Source organism: Dendronephthya gigantea, unplaced genomic scaffold, assembly GCF_004324835.1.
Source record: "Dendronephthya gigantea isolate DGI-Jeju-01 unplaced genomic scaffold, DenGig_1.0 000442F, whole genome shotgun sequence".
NCBI lineage: Eukaryota > Metazoa > Cnidaria > Anthozoa > Malacalcyonacea > Nephtheidae > Dendronephthya > Dendronephthya gigantea.
Window position 1 is genome coordinate 53877 of NW_021163452.1, and position 6375 is coordinate 60251.

The following is a 6375-nucleotide window of genomic DNA, read 5'->3' on the forward strand; positions in this document are numbered from 1 at the left end:
CAATTAAATTATTAGTATGGTATGATATAATTATGGTATAAATTCGTTATGGTATGGTATGGTGTGATATAATTATGGTATGATATGGTTATCGTATGGTATGATTTGGTCATGGTATGGTATGGTGTGATATAATTTTGGAATTATATGGTTATCGTATGGTATGATTTGGTTATGGTTAGTTATGGTATGATATGATTATATGATATGATATATGATATGTTGTGGTATGGTTATGGTATGGTATGTTTGGCATAGTTATGGTAAGATATTTATGATAGATGCAAAAACTGAATGATAAGAACGTACTGGAAAAATTCTAGCGAACAAATGAGGTCGGCGCATATCATGAGGAACACGAAATAATCCAGGAAAAAAATCATAATTTGAAACCTGAATGCAAAGTAAATTTTTAGTTCATGATTTTGGTGTGAAAAGTGCACAACTTTACTTCCCTTGCCATTTTAGATAACACTGTACATATTAAACGTAAGTAGTGCTTTCAAGAATGTATCAAGTTTTTATCTTGCAGTGCCTCTGGAAAGTTTCTCAGAACAACAACAACACCTCCATTCCAATTTAGAAAATGAAGAAAGTTGAACTTCAATCGAAACTTAATGCCAGATGATATATTATGATGGAAAAGTTACCTGTTGTAAGCACACAAGAATAACATTCATTGCCTCGTTGTAAGGCAGTGAGACAATTTCGGTGTCTTATTCTGCAGAACTAAAACAAAGTGAGGATGTATTGAATTTGAATTTTTTTGAATTTAATCACTTTTTACAAAAGTAGAGGTAACAGGGGCTGAACAGAGCATGGCCCCAATTGACATCAGCTACCGGTAAAGCAACCAGAGAGGTGCTGAAATCACCTAACGCTCGCCTGCACTGTTTGTCTAGAATAAGGCTAAACTCTGTATGAAAGGTATCTGTATGAAGCACAAATTACCGATCTTTTTATTACAAATTACAACTTTAACGTTGGACTATGTTTTATATACATAATCATTTATAAACACAATCTCAAAGTTTATAATTGTACATGTACAATACAAACAAATGGTAGCATACAGGTGAAAATATTTGAAAGTTTCTCATTTGGCTTAGGGTTGTACAAATACTTTCGTTAAATATAATTAGCTACAACTTTGAACTAAAAAAAAACAGGGCTACACAATAGCCCTGAAAATCGTAATGAGCGTGATAACTCTGGATAACTCTAACATTGACCTTATCATGAGCTAATTAGCTTAACATTTGCCTTATCATTGATAATTTTGAGCAAAGCTCTCATTTATTATTGTATAAATGAATAGTCACAATGCATATCGATGACTTATATTTATGATGATCCTCTTATGTAAAGCCATAATATTTAAAAATATAGCATCTTAACATTGACCTTATCATTATGCTAATAGCTTAACATTCACCTTATCATTTGAAAATTTTGAAAAAAATTCCCATTTTTTTGTGTAAATGTGTACTAATGTCACCATATAGTCACAGATATCGATGAGCTATATTTATGATGAATCTTCTGATGTAAAGCCGTAATATTTAAAAAATATAACATCTTAAATTGACCTTATCATTATGCTAATTAGCTTAACATTCACCTTATCATTTGATAATTTTGAGCAAAACTCTTTTATTATTGTATAAATGTGTACCAAATGGCACTAAATAGTCACAATGCATATTGATGACTTATATTGATAATGATCCTCTGATGTAAAGCCAAAGTATACAAAAAATATAGCATTTTAACATTGACCTTATCATTATATTTTGTTGTATAATGTTCACTCCCCCTGGTAATGGTTCTTTCTAACAAATAGACCTTAAGTAGATAATTTGAAAATAATGGGAATATAAAAGTGGCATCTTAACATTCTACTTATCATGTAGTGTGGACGCGGACGGGGACGGGGACGACAAGACTATAGCAATAGCTTCTTGCACTAAAGTGCAGGCGAGCTAAAAAGGAATTTTGGAAGCAGAATACTGACATGCGTTGCACTATCATCATTAACCAACCTTTTCCTTTCAGAACAAATAACATACGAAGTGAATTTAACTTTTCCAATTTTGTCTTGCACAAGGGCTAGTTCTCAGCTCGCAAACTGAGGAAACATTGAAGAATCTTTAAAAAACCACAATGTAAGACTTCATAGAAAAATCGCGAGAAATAACATTGATTTGGCTTACCACAAGTCGTATCTCCGATGCAATAGACGTCCGATAGCGATTGTCATAATGAGTTTATTTGGTAACTAATATATTGAATATTTCGTTCTGCAATTACATAATAGGAAAGAGAGAATAAAAATTATATTTTATATAACACTAGTGTAAAATGAATGATAATGGAACTGTACAGCAAAATAGGCTATTACTCCCGACAATAATGTTGCACAGAAGCAAGACATTAAATATTCAGAATATTTGGGCTAAAGACCCCGGATACACTAAACGATAGCAGTTGAAACGATTGTTTGAAAGTATATTCCAACAGCATATAGTTATAACCTGCATTGTATTATAAGTAAAACAATAATCAAAATAATAGTTCTTTGTTATCTCAAATTACTCACCCATAGCAAGATATATTTTAGAAATTCCATATCTTTTTGCTTCTTTGGTACTCTGTGTCTTCGAATCGTCCCAATTTTACATGTTATCATCTGTTGTAATTCTGAGTAATTTTGGGCTAGGATGTGCAAAAGAATCGAAGAAATAGCATTTCATAAGTGCTAAGCGATAATCGTTGGTAAGCACGTGCTTAAGACAAGCTCGAATCGGAACTAGGTCAGAATTTCAGCTTTTTGCCCGAATTTGTTTTCCATATTTTATTATTGTGAAATATTATTGCCGGTGATGCGTAATTCATATCATCAGGTATGTTTATATAAAAATCGGCAAAAATCTTCTAAAGGTTTCGATTTTGACGCTAATATATCAAATAGTACTGAATATTTGAACTAAACCACTGCAACCGGTTTTCGTTTGCATTTTGGGCAATATCCTAAGGATTAGGCCGCTTTGATGTGTAATATTGAATATATAAACGCGTGATATATACCTGTGAATAGCTATGTATGCATGGCGGTAAAACGCCATATTTCCACTGGATTTGCAATATTTAGCCTTGAAATTTACCACATTTGCGATTTTGTCAGTTTTTATATTTATATTATTCAATGCCATGCCCAATTCGACAATATTCTGAAAGGTTTGTAGTTAAATGTACCACATAATTCAAATGCTACAACAGTTTGAAAGATTTACTTGCCTTTTAAATTCCGACTTTCCTGCTCGATGGGTTCTAAAGCTGGTAGGGAATAAAGCCTTTTAATAATGATTGAACTGTAATTTTTTGTGAACTTCATGAGAGAATAATCGAACAATACACACTACTATGATACATTGGCTTGGAATATGCTCCAAAACGTGTGAAATCGAACATTTGTTGTGCAATCACCTTGCAAATATCAAAGAAACGGGATCAAAATTTGAATATAGATTAACCAATCTGATTGGTTTTTATTGAACCAATCATGGAGTACAAAAATTGACCAATGACAGATTGACCTGTGCACAGAAATAACCAATCAAGTTGTCTTAATTTTGCTCAATTATGCAAGAGCCTACAGGCTATAAACAGAGCCATCTGCGACCGTTTTTTCAGGTAAGTGAGTTCTTTCTTTAGGAGGATCAAGGTATGTGTAATTATTTTTTTAATAGAAGTAGATCCCCGTGGCCACTCTGTTAGCTAAGAATCTCTGTCCCGTATCTGGAAACACGGCACTGCTTGTCTAACTGTGTTTTGCTCTTCGTTTTCTAGGGAGCTACTAATAATTTTTTTTGTGTTTTTCAGACAAAGACGATCGTAGTTTAGTTTCAGTATCCAACCCTAAGAAGCCACCCCCATATCCATGCCGTCAGTTAAATCCCCAGCCACAATTGCCTTCATGCTTTGAATGCTTGCTTTTCTAGGAACAACTCACCATATTTTTTGTCGTTTCAGCTACAGAGTTAGTGGGTTGTGGGTTGTTGGATGTTGTGTCGTCGGTTGTGTGTTTTGTGTTGTGCGTTCGTATTGTCTGCCAGTCGGTTTGCGAGTTGCCTTGTAGCTCTCGCTTTTTCCTGGCCACACAAAGAACACATTTCGGATACTCCTTTTTAGGAGATTGGGTTCGACTCCCATGAATGTGTCAATTTTGCGCTGATATCTAATGAGGTCCGTCTTTAATACAAAAGCACAACATCCAACGGACAATCTGCATCCTTTCACCACACCAACTACAAGTGTTGTCCTCATACAACAGAATGAAACTTTCAACAGAGTAAGGAGTAACCAATACCCAAGATGAAGTTCTCGTAACTTCTCAAACAGGACAGGATGCGGCATTTGTTAATGAAGTATTCTCGATGTTTAAGGGATCCTCTCAGTTAGACGTCCGATCAGAGGATATTTCAAAGTGGTAAGCTGATTTAAACTTGTGATTACTGTGCGAATACTTCACCCATTTTAATAAATATGAGACCACTAAACTCATTGCTGTCTGCTCGTAAACGGCGCACACAGATAATTTCGATTTTATCTGGAAGTATTTTATCAAATCAACTAGAAATTGTGTTATCTCAAAGAAAAAACATTTACCTATTTGTATAAATTTAGTTCATTTCAAAAGCTTTCGTATCAGCCAAGATATTTATTGCCGAACTTGTACTTTTTAAATTGAATTTTAGAGAAGCGAAAATACGCAAAGCCTTCCAAAAATCTCGCCTAAAAACCTCCAAATATTTCTAGTATACATTTGGATCAATATTTTCATCTATTTTACTTGAAATACAGTCGCTTTGGCGATTTGTAGTGATATTTCCAACAAACGTGTTTACAAATGGACCGGAAAATGTGCATTTAATTATCACCATATTGTCGAAAATTTGACTTCTAGGGACAATTTTACCCCGGAAATCGATTACCGGGCTTATTTTACCCCCACAGGGTAGGCAACGTTACCTTTTTGATACCTCTAACCTCAGGTGACAACCACATGTGCGTGCGGCTGAGCAACGCCTCGCTATACACAATAACAAATAAAAAAAGCTATATTTTTCGAGTTTTTCTGCCCATCCTGACTTAAAAACTATCAGAAAAGATCACTAAAGCCTTTACAGTTTACATGTAACGGTTAAAAGACGACAGGATAAAAATAACGAAGAAAATAACGAAATTCCAAAGGCGAATTATATTTCCGTTTGTAATCCGTGTAATTTGATATGATTTTTAGAGCTGCACTGCAGTGTCAGGTTAACAGCAATATTGATTAATTTCTGGATTAAAACAGAAGCGATTGGGTTAAAGTATTTTTCTTTAGCTATATTTTGGTGGTATTTTTGTGCTTTTTAAATTAAACGGATTAATTTAAACATTAAAAAACCATGATAATTTCATGATATCTGGTGATGGGAGGCATGACAAGAATTATGCCTACACAACATTTTGCTGTACAGTTCGATATGTCATTCATTTTACACTGGTGTTATTAAAAATAGATTTATTTTCTCTCTTTCCTATTATGTAATTGCCAATTACCAATATCCAGGGGTTGGGGGTATTATGTGAATATGAAAGAAAACAGCCTGCATTTTGTTCTGTATATTCTTTTTGTTATAGAAGTCACAAAATACATGCTGTTACTATACAGTATAGGGCCTTGTGATTCACATACAATTATAGTTTCAATTGTGTTAAAGTGATGTTATTGTAATCTCAATTGTAGATTCTATTGCATATAGAGCCGAATTGGTATGGCAACATATCTTTGAGAATTGAAGTTTATGGCGGTTCTTCAGGTATGTTCTAGCAATTCACTGAAGTACTATTTGTTCGCTAAGGAATGTTTGTCCCATGGTAGCGGTACGCACAAACCTGGGATATCACAATGCTGATAGCCTCACAACTATGGACAATTATATTAATTTACTTGTTCCTTGTTTCTCAATTTTAGATCAAATAAATTATGGCAACCCAGGAGTCGCTAATTATTACCTTTCTCTTTATCACTGACTACACCTCCATCCATCGCTGTGCCATACATGGATTTGATGGACTGACATACCAAGCAAGATAAATATTGCAGGCTACATTGGTATATGTTCAGTTTATTATTATGTCATATTAAGACTGTTGGACATTATTTTTTTATTCAGTAATTCCCCTATATGGGAATGTGATAAAATTCGAAGTTAACCCCCAGTAAAGATTTCACAAATCAATTGAAATAACGCTGTACCTCGACTGGTTTCATTCTGGAGCCCCATATCTGGCACAATTATCTGCATTATCGTTTCATTTTTGTTG

At 34.1% G+C, this 6375-nt stretch overlaps 1 long non-coding RNA gene across 1 annotated transcript; it reads left to right on the forward strand.

Moving 5' to 3' along the window:
- The first annotated feature begins 4453 nt into the window (after nucleotides 1-4453).
- Nucleotides 4454-6056, forward strand: LOC114543357. Its single transcript, XR_003690004.1, has 3 exons — nucleotides 4454-4489; nucleotides 5795-5867; nucleotides 6023-6056. It is a non-coding gene; the product is annotated as an uncharacterized LOC114543357 (long non-coding RNA).
- Nucleotides 6057-6375: the final 319 nt, after the last annotated feature.